Source organism: Oryx dammah, unplaced genomic scaffold (genome assembly GCF_014754425.2).
Source record: "Oryx dammah isolate SB20612 unplaced genomic scaffold, SCBI_Odam_1.1 HiC_scaffold_11102, whole genome shotgun sequence".
In the NCBI taxonomy this organism is placed as follows: domain Eukaryota; kingdom Metazoa; phylum Chordata; class Mammalia; order Artiodactyla; family Bovidae; genus Oryx; species Oryx dammah.
This window is the reverse complement of record NW_024080495.1, coordinates 1-18,203: the sequence shown is the minus strand read 5'-3', so window position 1 is coordinate 18,203 and position 18,203 is coordinate 1. Positions and strand designations below refer to the sequence as shown.

Here is an 18,203-nt window from a genome sequence, read left to right as displayed (position 1 = left end):
GCATGATTGGAGCAGCAACAAGAGAGTGGATTCAAGTAAAGCTGAAATCACCCTGAGGGGGACACAGAGACACACAGACTCGATAACCGTTCTAGACAAGTGCCCTGCTCCAGGTTGTGCCTGTGTGCTCACTCACTCAGTTGTGTTTCACTCTTGGTGATCCCATGGACTGAGCCTGTCAGGCTCCTCTGTCTATGGAAATTTCCAGGCAAGAATACTGGAATGGGTTGCCATTTCCTACACCAGGAGATCTTCCCAACCATGCAATCAAACCCACATCACTTGGGTCTCCTGCACTGGCAGGCAGTTTCGTTACTACTTCGTCGCCTGGGAAGACATACTCCAGGTTGGCAGCCTTCTAACCTCGGAAGTGGGGACTGTGTACAGCACACAGCCTGCACAGACTAACACCTACCCCTGCCTGACTCCATGTCACCTAGAAAGTGCACAGGGCACAGCCCCCAGCGTGGCTGCTTCCTTTTCTTCCCCAACAGATGACCCAGGAACTCCCCCAACCTGGCCCCTCAGGGGCTAACCCCCAGGCTTCACGCGTTTCCAGAACCAACTCCAGAACCTTGGCTGAATGGACAGTGCCCTAAGGCTTGTTAAGATTGTGTATCACCCATGGCCTGGGCACAGCCATTCAGACCCCCTTTCTGCCAGGCCCAGTGAACACCAGGAAAGGCCTGATTCTCTGGTCTCCAAAAAAAAAAAAAAACCAACAGGACTGGCTCTTCCTCTCCAGCTCATCCCTTCCTGAACTTTCCTTACCCAATAAAGAACACCTGTGTTCACCCAGTTTTCTCTGCCAGAAACTTGAAAGGCATGTTTCACATCCCACTCTCTCATGAAATGTGCTTCCAACACATTCAAGATTTTCACAAATTCATGCTAACAGCCATCACATACTCTCATTTCTCTGCTGACACAGAGTTTTCCTCATGGGTCTCCGGCCCCACCTCCAGCCTCACTCCCTCCAGGTCATTTTCTTTCCAATGTCGTGATGTTTGCAGGTCAGTTTATGTCAACTTTATCCCTCACCCTTCAAGGCACCCCTCTGCTTCAATCTCACCTCCGCAGCTCCGAGGCCTCCAGCTTCCTGTCTGACCTCATCCCGTGCTTCTCCCAGCTGCCCCCTTACTGGTCTCACCAGCCACTGGATGATCCTGCTTCTCCCCCACATTCCACATGGTCCACTGTACAGCTCTCACCTCAAATGACCTTGCTCAAGGCACGCTTTGCTGACCTCCTGCCCCCCATTATGAGATCCATACACAAGCCTTTTGGGGTTTGGGTGACACCCTGTCTCCTCCATAGCCCTGACCTGTGTTCACCTGAGGAATTTCGAGGGAATCCAGGAGAGGAGGCACTCTTTCCGGGCATGTAGGAAACACTCCATAAACATTGGTTGAGCTAACTGGCAGGAGTCTCTTCAGCAGCACATGGGCTACTCAACCTCATCCAATTTCACAGAACAGTCTAGTCCACAGAGAAACAGGAAGACTGCTAACTCTGAACTAATGGCGTCAGCCTCTGGAAGGCCACAACAGCCCCACCACCTGCCCATCTCTGCTTTCCTGTATGCTGCTGCTGCTGCTAAGTCACTTCAGTCATGGCCGACTCTCTGCAACCCCACAGCCGGCAGCCCACCAGGCTCTGCCATCCCTGGGATCCTCCAGGCAAGAACGCTGGAGTGGGTTTCCATTTCCTTCTCCAATGAGTGAAAGTGAAAAGTGAAAGTGAAGTTACTCAGTCATGTCCGACTCTTCGAGACCCCGTGGACTGCAGCCAACCAGGCTCCTCCGTCCATGGGATTTTCCAGACAAGAGTACTGGAGTGGGGTGCCGTTGCCTTCTCCAGCTTTCCTGTCTACCCCAGACATAAAGACTTCACTAATTACAGCCATGGACTGGCAACACCAGGTTCAACCACCACGAATGCTCCCTCAGCGCTTCCCTGGTAACCCAGACAGTAAAGAGTCTGCCTGCAGGGTGGGAGTCAGGATGTTCAGATCCCCTGAAGGAGAGCCTGGCAATGCACTGCAGCATTCTTGCCTGGAGAATCCCATGGACAGAGGAGCCTGGCAGGCCACAGCCCATGGGGTCACGAAGAGTCAGACACAACTGAGTGGCTAAGCACACACAAGCACAGTGCTCCCTCCAGCCTCCCCAGTGTCCCAGTGTCAGTGGTTCAGGCCTGAAGTGTCTCTCCCTCCTCACCTCTGCCTCGTGGTTGTCACTATTATCTTCATTCTACAGATGAGAAAACCAAACCTCACAGATTCACAGCCACATACTCAGCAAATCTCTCTCAGCCTGTGTTCACTCTGGGTTGCTCTGAACAACCCATTATATTTGTCTCCACAGAGTAAGGACCAGTGGACCCACAAAACCGCAAACTGTTGATTAGTGCCCAGAAGTCTGGTCTGAGGTGTTACAGCTCTGGGCAGACCCAGACCATCAGGGTACACCTGGACACATCCCACTTTGTCTTCCCCAAAAGGTCAACTCCAATATCCACCTGAACTCAGGAATATTTGGAATATTTATATTAACCGCAGGAGATCTAATGAGACAAGTTCAAAAATTAGCCTCCAGGGCCCGCCTAATCTGTATCCCCCACTTGCACCACCAATCCCTTCATCACAAGGAGACTTTTTAAGTTCTCAGAAACATTAGAGGAATTTTATAACAACCATATTTTATTGAATACTTCCTATGTGCCAAGAAGCCACACAAATTCCATTTATGCTACTTCATTCTCACATATGCAGACAGACATGAAGTAAGACATGAGTGCTGCCATTGAGGACACTTAATCCAAATCCCTCACAGAGGAGGGAGGGGTTAGAGCTGCAGGGAGACTGCCTCCTCAATCCTCCCCCAGCCCTCAAACCCAGCCCAGCCCACCCCCAGCTCCACACAACTTCACAGGAAGCAGGAACAAGCAGGGACCTTGGACTCAGGCATGCCCCAAGATGATCTGACCAGAAAGCTTATCTCACCCTGAATGCCAGCCCTTTGAGTCCATACTGGGAGGAGAGAGGGGCGGGAATGACAAAGTACAGGAAAGATTTTTCTGGAAGTACACTGGAAGGACACTTGAACACACTGGCAAGGTGGACAAAAACAGCCAACTTCACCAACCTCCCCCGCCACCCCAGGCAGCAGGGTCGTGTGCCAGCTGCTTCTTGCTCACTCGCCACAAAAGACTTTTCTTTCTCAAAATATAAATTATCCTAATGCTAACAGGGTTAATATTTAACAGTCATAGTATCCCTTATCTTTAATTTGCTTCAGGAGCTTTCAAAACAGTTTCAGAAAAACTTCTAATCCATAAAACCATAGTGATATAAAACGAATTGTGATTTTTAAAATGCTACAGTAGATGAAAAAAATTAAACTCCTATTTTAAATAATATACAATCTGGAAACCTCATTGTCCTTCACATTGTTAAGTTGAATAGTTCACGAGATTAATATATACTGAAGGCACAGTTTAAACAATTCCTTTGATAGCTATTTTTAGGAAAGACACACACACACACACTCCAGAGGCAATGATTTTATTTCAATCTTAAAAGGTTTCTTTTGTTCTTTAACCATGATATCCTGGCTGGTGGGCAAGGTCTACCCTGGAAGCCTGCTGGGCAGAGCCCAAGGGCACATGGGGGGCCATGACCTCCCTCTGAACCTGCACTTCTGCCCCTCTGCTGAGGAAGGAGAGGCCCTCCCACCAGAGGCTGTCATCTCCAAAACTGGAATATCCAGCAAAGGCATCTCAGGACATAGTTAGGTCACTCAATCCTTCCCGAGAGTGTGTGCTGCCCAGCCCACCCAGAGGTCAGCTGCAGAGTCCAGCTGGTCCATGGCGCTGACTCCACCATCCTCTGAAAATCCACTCTGATTCCGAAGTCTGAGATTCCTTCCAGGAACATGAAAAGGCATCGCTCCCACCCAAGCCCTCAGATTTTTGTTGTTGTTGTTCAGTCCCCAAGTTGTGTCTGACTTTTTGCACTGTCTAAAGGTAAAGGAGGGAGACTGAGAAGGCAGACAGGCTTACAGAAAATATAATATGTTTTATTTTACCAATAAAAGATTATGATACCAAGCAGGACCCCGTGGGACTCTTGGGCACAAAAGCCTTTCTGTGCCCCGAATTTCTCTGATTACAGAAAATAGGATTCATTCAACCTCCAAGACCTTCCCCGAGTCCAACAGGCAAGTTCAAGTGGTTGTTAATTAAGGAAGGGGGGGATGTGAGATAAGAGAGGAACAGTCAAGAGATACAATAGTGCAGCCTTGGGGCAAGGTCTGATTCCCCATCAAAGGAAACACACAAAAATATCTTTGAGTTATTTCAGAGATATTGAAACCACCACAGGGGAGAAGTTAACGTTAACAAGGATGGTACGCTGACCACAAGCACAGAGACCCCAGATGAGCTGGAACCAGAAGGTTGGTGATACTAACTCCCACTCACCTCACCACCAACCCATCAGAAGAATGTCCGTGAGCTGATCATGCTTTTTTTGAAACCATTACTATAGAACTCCTCACTACTCTCTTCAGGGAGGATCACACGGTTTTGAGGGCATTAGTCCACTGTGGCCGCCTTTGCCTGACAAAGCAATAAAGCTACTATTTTCTACTTCACCCAACACTCTGTTTCTAAGATTTAATATGGTGTCGGGGTACAGAGGCCAGATTCAGCTTCACCAGTAAGGTTCTAAAGGGAAAGAAGGCAGACAGAAAGAGGGTGGAGGAAAGGAAAGAGCAGCGAGAAAGGAAGGGAAAAGGGAGGGAGGGAAGGAGAAAGGGAGAGAAGAAAAGGACAAAAGGGAAGGGGTAGGATCCCCCCTGCATTTAGCCTGGCGCATGTGGGACCAGACTCCAGAATGGACACATCTGCCCAGAGTGTCTCACGCATGTCCCCAGGCACTGAGATGTCAGTGTACGATTTACGATGTGAGTGTTTGTACTGCCACATGGCAGTGACCTGTGTATGTGCCCTGAGTACAGGACCTGAGTATATGCCCACTCAGTGACCTGGGAAGTCTTTACTCACTCTCCCCATCCCATAGATCAGGCCACCCACGGCCAAGGGTTAGTCAGGCAAGTCCTGCTCAGAGGGGTTTGAGTACCAAAGTCCGAGAACCACTTGAAGTTCTGACACTCTGTCCTCCATCCCTGGGAGAATCAGAGAAGAGAGGTCTGGGGCAGGAGAGGCAGGCGAGGCCTGAGAGGCTGGCTCTATTTGAGGAAGCACAATGACTGAAAACTGCCCACTCTGGCCAGGCACGCTAGTAACTATTTGCATGAGTTGTTTTTTGACAGGAGGTCCTGGTAAGGAACATGGAGTTAATAAGCCACCACCAACCGGAAGAGTTCAGGAAAGACCAAAAGTTGACCCACGTGTCCAGCTGCCTCCCAGAATCCTTCTCGCTGGCTGAGCAATGCATCCATCTTGGCTGAGCAATGCATGCTCTGAATCAGGATGATTGGCCAAAGACAACCAGGAAACTAATCCCATCATCATAAAGCCCGAGACTGCAAGCCCATGACAGAGCAGTTCTCCTGGGTTCCCTTGCCCTACTGCTCTCCGCCGGGGCACCCTTTTCCAATAAAATCTCTTGCTTTGTCAGCACGTGTGTTTCCTCAGACAATTCATTTCCGACTGTTAGACAAGAGCCCATTTTCAGGCCCTGGAAGGGGTCCCCCTTCCTGCAACAGTTCTAACAGTCCTAGAATGCCCACCCTGTTCCTTCATGTCAGGAGACTTGTCTCCACAGGCTGAGTTGTGGGCTAAAGCCCTGAGGCCAGGCCCTGCTCCCTCATGATGTCACCAAACACTCAGGCACACTGTTCACCCAGTGCCACTTTACTCTGAACATCACATACTTTATTATAATCCTCAGAGGAAAGTCTTATTTTCTTCATTTTACAGCTGAGAGACAGAGGTTCAGCAACATGAAGGTACCTTCCCAGACTTATGTGTGTCAAACCCACAGGCTCCAGGCCCCACTAAAGCTCAGCTGAGCCCTAAACCGGGGCCACCAGGTAGGGGCGAACCAGCTCCAGAGGTGCTCCATGTATCTGGGGGCAGGAGGGGAGACAGAAGAAATGTTAGAATACCTTTCATCTTAACTCTTTTTTAACGTGCTATTTGTGTTTGTTTTTAGAATCTGTCAACATTTCCACATACTTGATAGCTGCTTGTTGGAAATACATTACTGAAAGGATTGCATGATCCAGAATTGGAGGCCAAGCTCCAATCTTCCACTCCAGAAATCCTCTCTAAAGCAGCAGGTATCAGAGAGGGAGGCAGCAGGATCAACCTGCAGCAACTGCTTGAGAGGCAGCCCAGAAACAGGGTGCTACGGGGATCGAAGGAAAAATCCAGGGGCCAAGAGAAGGGCTGTTCTGCTGGATCAGCCCAGGTTCCACCGGGTTCTGCTGCCCCCTTGTGGCCAGCGCTGTGGACTGAAAAAAGGCTTCCCTGCAGGAGGACACGGAGGGAGGGAAAGGAGAGGAATGTTAGAAAAATGGACGTGGACACAGGAAACCACACACAAAAGACTGCAGGCTACAGGATTCCTCATATATGAATCTAAAGCACAGGCAAAATGCGTCAGTGGTGGCAGAAGTCAGAGGAGGAGGTCCTGGAAGCTTGAGGGGACACTTAGAGACGAAACCAGGGAGCTATCAGATATGATCTGAGCGTGGTTACTCAGCTATGTGCATACAAAAAACTTCATCACACTGCACACTGAACATCAGTGCCCTCTATTCCATTCGATTATTGTCTTTTGCTCCCCTATGCCTCCTTCTTTCTGCCTCTCAACTAAAACAAAAACAGAAACTTCTGGGGAGGAGGTATGTGACATTTGGAAAGAGAGAGATGACAGAGATGACACTCGAAGTGATAATCAAGAGGAAGCGTCAAGGAAGAGTCTCAGATTTCTATCTTGGGCACATTCATCAAGAGAATTCAGAGAGGGAAACTTTTTGCAAACAAAAATGGGAGGAATCTGTGACGTTTTCAACAACTTTGCATTGAATTGCATTGTTATACAAAGAGGTGATTCTCAAATCTACATAAAATCTGGAAATGTTTACTAATTAAATGGCTTAGCTTATCCTCTCCTCTTAATAAAAAGCAAAAACCATCTCTTGAGTCACATGGTGCCTCAAGTGTGTAGAAGGTAGAGGACAATGCAGTTCTGAGGCTCAAGAAAGGAACTGAGCAGGAGACGCAGATGAGGAAGTCACGAGCAGGTGAGGGAGGGCCAACTTCTGGGGTGTGAACAGGGCCTCCCAGATACAGCATCAAGACGGAGATGCGGAGAGAACCCTGGGGAACTGGAACAGCATTAATGCTGGTGCAAAGAGACCCTCCAGGGCCAAGAAGAGACGCTGGGACAGATGAGTGGAAGGGCTTGCGTTGCAGGAGCCAAAAAGGAGAAAGTGACACGGAGAAAGTAGTGATCAGGAAAGTCCAACGACTCAGTTAAATATTGCACTCAAGTGTAGTTGTTATGCATTTATTTATAAACTACCTTATTCTAAGTAAAGATTTGGAGCAACTCATACCAATGATTTCAGAACAATGATACAAACTCAAATAAGTCGAAGGAGTCAATTAAAAAAAGAAAACAAAGATGGAAATGTAAGATAAAGTCCTGTGAGAGTACAATTACACTTCTTAGAAGTGAGCCACAGATTTAACCTGAACTCTTAGCATTAATACAAAAAAGAAAACATATCCATTCAATATACAAACAAATTCTTTATTTTTTAAAGTTCAGTATTTTAGCTCAAATCTTTGTTGCCTTGATTTTTATGGAGTTAGTTATACTCACTTGTCATTTTACTACAATTTTAGAATATGGCATTTGTTCTGTTTGTTCATTGTTTCAACACCTTTTAAATTTTTTTAATAATTCATGTTTTAATTTTTATTGGAGTACGGTTGCTTTACAATGTTGCATTAGTTTCCACAGTGCAACAAAGAGTACCTGTTTATGCACATACATATATCCTCTCTTTGCTGGATTCTTTCCCATATAGTCATTACAGAATACTGAGTAGAGTTCTCTATGCTACACAGTAGGTCCTTATTAGCTATCTATTTTATACATGATTGTGTGTGCATATGTCAATCTCAGTTTCCCAATTTATCCCTCCCCCACCACTTTCTCCACTGGTAATCACAAGTTTGTTTTCTACATCTGTCACTATTTCTCCTTTGTAAATCGGTTCATTTCTACCATTTTTAAAAATTCCATATATAAGCAATACCATATGATGTTTGTCTTTGTGTGACAAATATATTCATTTAATAAACATTTATTTTGAGCCTCTCTATGACAGCAAAAGGAGGAGAGTGAAAGAGCTGGCTTTAAAAAGTATTTTAAGAAACTAAGATCCAGCCCCATTACTTCATGGCAGACAGAAGAGGATAAGGTGGAAGTAGTGATAGATTTCCTCTTCTTGGGCTCTAAAATCACTGCAAATGGTGAGTGCAGCCATGAAACTGGAAGACGATTGCGTCTCAGCAGGAAAGCAATGACAAACCTGGACAGTGTATGGAAAAGCAGAGACATTACTCTGCCAGCAAAGGTCCATATGGTCAAGGCTATGGTCTTCTCAGTGTCACGTGTGGTTGAAGGCAGAGTGCCAAAGAACTGATGCCTTCAAACTGTGGTGCTGGAGAAGACTCCTGAGAGTCCCTTGGACAGCAAGGAGATCAAACCACTCAATCTTAAAGGAAATCAACCCTGAATACTCACTGGAAGGACTAATGCTGAAGCCAAAGCTCCAGTATTTCGGCTACCTGATGTAAACAGCAGACTCGTTGGAAAAGTTCCTGATGCTAGGAAAGATGGAGGTCAGAAGGAGAAGAGGGTGTCAGAGGATGAGAAGGCTAGATGGCATCACGGATGCAATGGACGTGAACTTGAGCAAACTTCAGGAGATGGTGAGGGACAGGAAGGCCTGGCGTGCTGCAGTCCATGGGATCGCAGAGTTGGACACAACTGGATGACTGGACAAGGTGACAGCAGAGTATCCCTAGTCTTTGGGGGCACCTGCCCTCTCCCATGAAACTTACATTCTGGAATAGATGAACATCACTCAAAATTATCAGGACTGACTGCAAATTGGTATAACTGTGTCAAAGGTAAGGAACAGGATTCTTTTTCTTAATATAAATTTATTTATTTTAATTGGAGGCTAATTACTTTACAATATTGTATTGGTTTTGCCATACATCAACATGAATCTGCCACAGGTATACACGTGTTCCCCATCCTGAACCCCCCTCCCATCTCCCTCCCCATCCCATCCCTCTGATTCATCCCAGTGCACCAGCCCCGAGAATCCTGTATCCTGCATCGAACCTGGACTGGCGATTCATTTCTTATATGATATTATACATGTTTCAATGCCATTCTCCCAAATCATCCCACACTCTCCCTCTCCCACAGAGTCCAAAAGACTGTTCTATACATCTGTGTCTCTTTTGCTGTCTCGCATACAGGGTTATCGTTACCATCTTTCTAAATTCCATATATATCCATTAGTATACTGTATTGGTGTTTTTCTTTCTGGCTTACTTCACTCTGTATAATAGGCTCGTTTCATCTACCTCATTAGAACTGATTCAAATGAATTCTTTTTAATAGCTGAGTAATACTCCATTGTGTATATGTACCACAGCTTTCTTATCCATTCATCTGCTGATGGACATCTAGGTTGCTTCCATGTCCTAGCTATTATAAACAGTGCTGCAATAACATTGGGGTACGTGTGTCTCTTTCAATTCTGGTTTCCTCAGTGTGTATGCCCAGTAGTGGGATTGCCGGGTCATAAGGCAGTTCTATTTCCAGTTTCTTAAGGAACCTCCACACTGTTCTCCATAATGGCTGTACTAGTTTGCATTCCCACCAACAGTATAAGAGGGCTCCCTTTTCTCCACACCCTATCCAGCATTTATTGCTTATAGACTTCTGGATTTGCAGCCATTCTGACTGGCGTGAAATGGTACCTCATTGTGGTTTTGATTTGCATTTCTCTGATAATGAGTGATGTTGAGCATCTTTTCATGTGTTTGTTAGCCATCTGTATGTCTTCTTTGGAACATGTCTGTTTAGCACAGGGTCTGCTGTGATGGATGTGATGAGATCTGTTAGGAACCTTGTCTAAGGAACAAGATTCTATGAAGCCAAACAGTGACGATACTCCATTGAGACTGGAGAGAGAGCCTGAGTTTCAACTGGATGTGTAGCAATGAAGCAGAAATAGACATCAGGGGAAATAAACCAAAAAAATAAATCTGTTTCTCCATGGAATTGTCAAGGGAGTGGAGTCCCATCTTACACAAGAAAGTTGATTCTTGGGCAGGCAAGTCTTCTATATGAAAAAAATAACCCTTAAAGGTTGGTTACGTTGCTTATAACGTACTGCCCCATACTTGTGCATAAGGGAAACATAAACATGTAAAATGTACAGTAAAACATATAATATTGTACACAGATTTATGATAAACCAAAAAATGCATCTTTAAACCTCAGCACTTGAAAAGAATCAAGGGCTTCCCTGGTGGTTCAGTGGTAAAGAATCCACCTCCCTACAAAGGCTACAAAGGCGCAAGGGGATCCAGCCAGTCCATCCTAAAGGAGACCAGTCCTGAGTGTTCATTGGAAGGACTGGTGCTGAAGCTGAAACTCCAATACTTTGGCCACCTGATGCGAAGAACTGCCTCATTGGAAAAGACCCTGATGCTGGGAAAGGCTGAAGGTGGGAGGAGAAGGAGACGACAGAGGATGAGATGGGTGGATGGCATCACCAACTCAATGGACATGAGTTTGAGTAAATTCCAGGAGTTGGTGATGGACAGGGAGGCCTGGTGTGTTGCAGTCCCTGGGGTCACAAAGAGTCAGACGCGACTGAGTGACTGAACTGAACTGAACTGACAAAGGCAACTGGGTTTGATCCTTGATCCAGGAAGATCCCACATGCCCCAGAGCAACTAAGCCCGTGCTCTACAACCACTGAGCCTGTGCTCTAGAGCCCAGGGGCCGCAACTACTGAGCCCACATGCTGCCCCTTCTAAAGCCCGTGTGCCCTGGAGGCTGTACTCCGCAGTAATGAAGCCACCACAGTGAGAAGCCCGTGTACTGCAACTAAAGAGCAGCCCCTACCTGCTGCAACTAGAGAAAGCCCTCACACAAAAAGGATGTCCCAGCACAGCTAATAAATAAATAATGAGAAAGGGATCCATAAATATAAGAAGCTTTCGATTTAGAATAAAGATCCAAACCCCAGCCTTCTCTGGGGGATCTAGAAAAGTCTGTGTGTCTTTTCAGGCTTCTCTTTCAATCTGTGGGGGAAGAATACTTAGGTAAATTATACCTGGAATTTCACTGTTTCCTATTTTTATGTTAATAACATAGGATTTTTGCAATGTACTTATCCTTAAAATTATCTGTATTAAAAGGGTTTTGCTTTATTTAACATAAAAATTTTCATTAATTTCTAAATTATAAAAATACATAATTTTCATAAAGTCATATACATGTCTCTCAGACAAGTAGAGAAGTCAAAGAATTTATTCAGAGAATTAATCCATTATGGAACTGCTACAATTATAAAGCTGGTTCAAAGAGCATTTCGAAGGATAGCTTAATTATTGTCTAACCAGGAAAAGCAGTGAGAAATAAATATGCTGAGTTGGGGGGGGAAGTGGTTAATGTCCTGTACCGTGCTGTGCTGTGCTCAGCCACTCAGTCGTGTCTGACTCTCTGCGACCCCATGGACTATAGCCCCCAGGCTCCTCTGTCCAAGGGCTTTTCCAGGCAAGAATACTGGAGTTTGTTGCAATTTCCTACTCCAACATGACACTTTACATTTTGTCTATTTCCAGGATTTTTTTAAATAATATTTTAAAGAATAGTTGATTTACAATATTATATGTTTCTACATATATTGAGCAAAGTGAATATTTCCAAGTTTTAAATAATTATATATTTTTGGCAATACAAGGAAAAGATTTCAAGAATAATAGAGGAGTGGGTAATAAAAGATGGCTTCTTTAAAAATAAACATTTTAGAAACAATCAGAACAATTCCATAGAATTCCAAATTGTACTCAATGGAGTCCAGTTATAACTTCTTGAATAGTGACCAGTTTTGCATCTATTTGTAAATAAATTTAAGCATGCTTTAATCTATCAATAGGTAGTACTTTGAGTTCTTCTGTGAACAGGTTGTAACAGCTACTGTTCCCCTTTAATTAATGAATAAAGTAGTTTGTGCACACACACACAAACACACACACACACAATCAGAAATTGGGTAGTGCCTATCCAACTAGGACCTACAGCGGCCACTCTGCATCTTCAATGAAGCAGAGCCACAGCCTGCGGGCTTACTCCCCAGGCACCTGTGAAATTCAAGGAGCTTGAGCAAATCCCCAAAGGTCTGGGTCCCTCAGAGTGCTGCTTCCTTTTCTGCCCTTTACCACAGGACTTGGAAGTACTAAGAGGCAATACACTGATTACTAGAATCGTGCTCATGGTCAAAGCTTTCTGCAATTCACCTGCCTTTGAAAACTCTCATCTTCACTCACACCTTAATGCTGGTAGCAGTTCTTTTCTTTCCCCCTGATGCAGACACTACAGAAAAACCCAGATCCTTCTAGTTCTTTCCTGAAACAAACAGCACAAGCTTTTACAAGTAACAGAAATCTACTGAGGTTGATAAAAATAAGTGAGTTTCATCGACCCCAGAATAGGAAGTGTATAAAGTAGAATGCTAACTCCTCTAAAATTCATCAGTCATCCATTTCCCTGCAAGATTCTGGATGGCCAATGCTTCTGGTCAGACTCTGGATCCTCATAAATACAACTGGAGACCCACCTTTGGTTCTGGGTTCCTCTGCATTGATTCAATAAAATAACCCCCTTTTATTCTGCAGAGTGATTCAGCCCTCATGCCCTTTAATAAACAAATGGTGTATAAACACCATAAAGGGGGCTTCCCTGGTGGTCCAGTAGATAAGACTCTGTGTTCACCATGCAAGGGGTCTGGGTTCGATCCTTGGTCAGGGAACCAGATCCTACATGCCCCAACTAAGATGTCACATGCCACAACCAAGACCTGGTGCAGCCAAATAAATAAATAAAAACAAAATTTTTCTAAAAAGCACTAAAAAAATTTTTACTACCACCAGAAAATTGACTTCCCATGGCAAACTACAGCCTAATCAAAACTACTTCAGAAACAGTCCACGTCTAGCTTCTCAAACCTGAGTCCATGGTATGAATTGACAATTGTTATAAGCACAGGCCCAGGAGTCTGTCTCCAGAGCAAGGGGATGAGACCCCCAAGCCATCCAGGCTGCACCTCAGAGGCCTCTGTCACAAGGGGTCTGAAGCTCCAGGAAGAGCCACAGAAAGGGTCCAGGACAGTGACAGGCCCTATGGGGACACAGCCTCGGGGTTGCAAGGGAGCAATGGAGACTCGGCCCCTGGAGGACCATCAGCACCAGAGCCTGAGCTGAACCCTGCCCCTGGGAGGCTCACAGGCTCCTCCAGAGAAGGGTTGCTAACGGCAACAGGGAGCCCCTCAGACCCTCCTACCTTGGGGCAGACGGTCAGGGACACGTCTCCTGAACTAATCCTGAAGTATGGAAAGAGGGTCCCAGAGAAGGAAGCCTGAGGGAAGGAGAAAATGTGGGAGCCATCAGTCATGTTGTAGAAGGAGACGTCCCCTTCCTGGGGGTCCAGGAACACCCCCACCCTAAGCCTGGGGTGGGGAGCCTGCATGAGGCATAGCAGAGCCGGAGGTAATGTACAGGCACAATATCCTCTTTCAAATCTCCCCATAGCCCAGAATCCCTTATCTGGGGACTCTACGTACCAGCCCTTCCTGTTCACACCTTCCCTACAGACCCCCAGGGCCCACTCGCTTTGGTCTCCATCCCTGATCTCCACCTCCCAGTAACAGTGCCCTGATGTGATGCCCTCAAAGCCCAGTACACTGCAGCTATCTCCAGAGTTCACACAGCAGGCCTTCCAGGTCACACTTGTCTTTTCATGAGAGACAACAAGGTCTGAATGGGCAGATCCTGGATCCAGAGTGACAGGCCCTGCAGAGAAAGTTATCTATCATTCAAGGTCCTCCCCTCCCCAAGAACACACAACCACCCCTCAACCAGGAATCCTAGCTGCATGGGAGGAAGGCTAAGCACCCTGACAACAGGAACTTGTGATTCAAGTCTATGGGCCTCCAAGCAGGAATAGGACCCACGAGACTGATTTCAGGGTGTGATATGTCACAGAGCCCTTGAGGACCAGCCTGCTCTCCAAGGGCTGAAGGATGTCTATTTAGCATTCAATATCAGCCAAAGTCATCAGCCCCACACCTGTGTGTGACTATCACCACCACATCCCACCCACACTATTGATGGTGCCAGCGTCTATATCACCACTGAGAACTGAAGGAGAAGGCACAGGGACAGCAGTAGAAAAATCCAGAAAATACACAAAAGTCACTCACATTCCTGGAACTTCTCCTTCCGCCAATCTACAAGGAAAACACACGTTTCATATCAGGGGTTCGCAAGACTGTACAACACATATTGCGGTGGGTACCTGGGGTGGGTACTGGAGCTGCTAATGAAGGATTTGTAGGGAAAATGTTTGGAAACATTCACTTATACATTTATTGCTCTTTTATACACACATACACACACACACAGAATGGTCATTTTGCAATCTTTTGATGAAGACCTAGCCATAAACCTTAATACTCAGGGATTGAGAAGCTGGAGACTGACCTGAACAGAAAGATCTTTGCCATATTTGCCTACCAAATTATTCTTTCTCAAGACCCTAGCCACATATCTATAATGAAAGATAGGTTTTCTAGAGAAAGAATTGGGGAGATAAAAGCTTTCATTCACTAGTGAAGAACGGATCGGGCTGAGCTTGCAGGGGGTCTCTGAGCCATGGTTAGAGAGAATACAAGTGGCTAAGCTGAACTGGGAGCATGACTATGTGCCAGGAGAGAAGAGAGCTCGGCGCACAGCCCTGGAGAGATCTGACCCAGGTAGAAGACCATGCAGAGGTTTCCAGACAGGGAGAGACGTTCAAATAAGGAAGCATGACACGCGCTGAAAAGATGAAACACGAATAACTTCTCCTTCCATTTTTGTAGGAACAAAACCATTCCTATAGACATGGCATATGGTGAAACTACTAAAAAATGCTGATTCTAGTTTCATGGTACAGTTTCTTTTTTTAATGAAAGGTATAGAATAAAAGGTATACATTAAAATAGACATACATTAAAATATACACGACTTAAACTTGGCAGAGAAGCTGAGGATGGTAAAAGAAGACTACATGATCATCATTGTTTAGAAAGAAATCCCTGCAAGAATCAGTGAGATGTCTGAGGTGGCTTTTCATCCCTCTGGTGCCCAGGCCTCCTTCACCCCCTGGGTTCCCCACTGTCTCTCACAATCTGTATTCCTGACCCTAAACAGGAGCATTCCAAGCAGGAACAGGGCTCAGAGGGTGCAGAGCCTTCACTCACCCCACTGCTAAGGGTCCTTGAGACCACCCTCACTGCACAAGCATCCCTGCAACCACACACCTGCCCCAGCTCCTCTGGGAGGTGCAGATGGTCTCATTATCAGAGGCAAACTCATTATATGGTTACCTAAAAAGGGCTTAGGAATGCAAGTTTCTCTGAAATATTTTAAAGAGGACTCAAGGAGTCCATTACATTTCATGTCATGGACCTTGCAAACTCTGAGTGCATGTCTAAGATTCACACCACGTGGCTGTGACTTTTGACCTTGTGGCCTTTGGCCTCTCTTCAGTCACTCTGTCCACTCAAAACCTCTACAGGGCATTTCCCCCACACATTCCTATACTTCCTCCACATCTCCTCCTCTCTTCCTCCTGATCTTTCTTCCGTGATTTGTTCCCCTACCCCTTCTCCAAGAAGCAATTTAACCTCTCTCATGGTCTCCTTTTCCAATCTTCTACATTAACCCTGAAAAGGGGAGGAGGAGCCTGAGCCCTTCAGACAAACATTCTCCTAAAATGGAAGATGATGTCATGAATAATCCATCATATGTTACATTTTTGGTTTTATGGCAAAAAAAATGCACTTGGGATTTTCCATATAATTCCAGACATTTCACACACTCATCCCTGGAGTCCATAAATATCCCAGAGGTGGTGGACCCCAGAGTCAGAACACCTGCTCCTCATCAACCAAGGAGGCTTGGAGGATGAAAGCCAGCCTGGACATGGGGTCAGAGCATGAGGAAGCAGAGAGAAGACCAATATTCCAGAGGACCAGGGAGAAACAGGGAAACCAAAACTAGAGCCAAAGAGAGAAAGATTCAAACCAAGGGTCCCATAAGCAAGCGAGCATGACTTCTGAAATCTTCCAGAGATGAGCGATCCCTGGTCCACACGGTCGTTCCCTGCTGCCGCCCCTCCTCACCACTGACCCTCCGCTGTCGCTGTCAGGAGAAGTCCCAGCTGCACCAGGCGTTTGGGGAGGGGGCTGCTAACCCTGACAGTGCCTGCAGCAGAGCACGGGCAGGATGGAGGCACACCTGTGTTCCGAGGAGTCCCTGCAGTCTCCAGGTGGAGGCTACAAAGGTGACAAGAAGACCAGGGACGCTAGCCCACCCTGCTGTGGGGTCCCCTCAGGGAGAAGGGGGCAGAGTCTAGGCTGGGAGGGGAGGCCACAGGAACTCAGCGCCACTTACCTGCATACAGCCAGGCCTTCCTCCAGGCTGAAAGGGAGCACACTCTGGTGAGACCTCAGCCAGAGGAAACCTGCTCAGTGTGAATCCACTGGCTGTTGCCTCCCCTCTGCTCTGCAGGTGAGACTATCTACAGTGAGGGAGAGGCTGGACAGGAGGTGACCTCCAGCCACGTGCAGACAGCGGGTGTGGTGGGGAATCCCCTGGAGCACAGGTCAGAAGCCTGCGGCACTCTGGACTGACTTCCACCGCTGTCCCACTGCTGTGTGACCTTTGGCTAGTTCACCTAGTGGCTCTTCCCTCAAAATCCTTCAAAACTCCTGTTTCACCTGCTATTCCATGTTGCTACTCAGGCTCAGAAGCTGCTTGTTTGAATATATTTTAGGGGAAAAAAGTATACATTACTCCACAATTGTAACAATTAATTATTGCATCAGTATTTTCTGGAAAAAATATGTATGAAAAATTGACATGAAGCAGGAATTTTAAAACAACATAGATACAAGGTCAACTCCAAGGTAAAACTGGCCCAGCATTCCCACAGGAAATCACTCTAGAAATACATGTCATTTTTCTGGGCAGCCCATGACTTTGCCATGCATTGTCAGCCCAGGTGTCCCCTCAATCACTTTCTGATCACCATCTTGAGGAACTGGGGAGAAGAGACTCTCCCTGGATGGTGTGCTGGGATAGAGGAAGGCCACACACAAACTTAATCACCATTTGTTTGTGTAGCTCCTTCAGTGAAATCTCAGGGCATGTGGTTTTGGCCCTCAGGTACTGATCAAAAACCAGATGCATTCAGGCTACAAAGCTATCAGTAATTTTCGGGTTGATCAGAGTTAGAATAAGACCCAGGGGGCCTGAGAAACTCTGAGGTCACCATCAGACCCAAGCTTCCTGAGGGGCCTGGGAGCTGGGTTCTGCCTCCCCCAGCCTCCACTTTCACCCCACAAAAGGGGGTCCACATGTCCAGACACAAACAAGGAAAGGGACACCTTGGCACACGTAAGACAGACCCAAGGACATCTGGAGAGTCACTCACCAGCCAGGTAAGTGGATTTCCTCCTCTCTGAAAAGCAACACAGGAAATAAGTGAGCTAAGAACAAAAATATCTCCTATGAAGGGGATGCAGAAAGCTCAAGAGGAAAAGTAGAGCTTACCTAGTTCTTCCTTAAGTTTAGCTGAAAGAGAGTGAAAACGAAAATGCATGAATTCCACTCCCTAAGAAAAAGACTCACAAATACCACCTCTCTGTGTGTAACCCCTGGCGGAGACGTTCCAACTGCAGACCCATCGGAGCCTCCACGGCTCCAGCTGTCCGCCCAGGTCTCCCCAGCCACCTGCTCTGGACTGGGATTTCCCCAGAGCCCTGGACTCAGGCCCGGTGGTCAGTCCCTCCCTCTCA

General features: G+C 46.4%; 1 long non-coding RNA gene across 1 annotated transcript; it reads right to left on the bottom strand.

Annotated features, from left to right (window-relative positions):
* Window positions 1–11,593: 11,593 nt before the first annotated feature.
* LOC120860574 lies at window positions 11,594–17,864 on the bottom strand. The gene is made up of 4 exons (XR_005720362.1): window positions 17,840–17,864; window positions 16,798–16,824; window positions 14,562–14,588; window positions 11,594–14,151 (listed from the first exon to the last, which is right to left on the bottom strand). It is a non-coding gene; the product is annotated as an uncharacterized LOC120860574 (long non-coding RNA).
* Window positions 17,865–18,203: the final 339 nt, after the last annotated feature.